Here is a 566-nt window from a genome sequence, read left to right as displayed (position 1 = left end):
ACCTTCTTGAACGCTCTGGTCTTCTTGCTACTGATGTAGATACGGTTGCGAGCGGGGACAGGAAAAGGTAAATTATTCTCGTTATCCTCTGCTCCGAGGCAGGAGCCGCAGAGCCGTGCAGCTCCCTAGGAGCCCCCCGCGGTTAGATTTAGGATCGGGATTCGTAAAGTTCGTGCTTTCTTCTGCGGTCACTGCTGGAGTCCGACCGCCCTCAGCACAGCTTTCCCGGGGGCGAGCAGACCCGAGACTTCCCGAGGACTTTTGGAGGGGAGGAGAAAAGGCGGAGAAGGGAATCGGTTCAGCTCCCGGAGCTTTGGGAAATCCTGCAGAGGAGGCGGCTTCAGGGAAAAAAAGTATTACGATGCCCGGAGACTCTTCTTGGTTTACGCGTATCTGAGTCCGAGGAAAGGGAGGAACTAAGCGGCCGGGGCAGTTCCCAAATTCACACATTTAGGTGAATTACCGCGCCGTCCCCCCGGCGCTAGGCAGCTGCCTCCTGGAAGGCACAGGTACCCCGGGGATCAGGCGTGACAACCCGCTCCGCCCCGCCGGGAAGGGCGATAAGC

The sequence above is a fragment of the Egretta garzetta genome, unplaced genomic scaffold (assembly GCF_000687185.1).
Source record: "Egretta garzetta isolate BGI_Z169 unplaced genomic scaffold, ASM68718v1 scaffold45, whole genome shotgun sequence".
NCBI lineage: Eukaryota > Metazoa > Chordata > Aves > Pelecaniformes > Ardeidae > Egretta > Egretta garzetta.
This window is presented reverse-complemented; position numbering follows the sequence as displayed.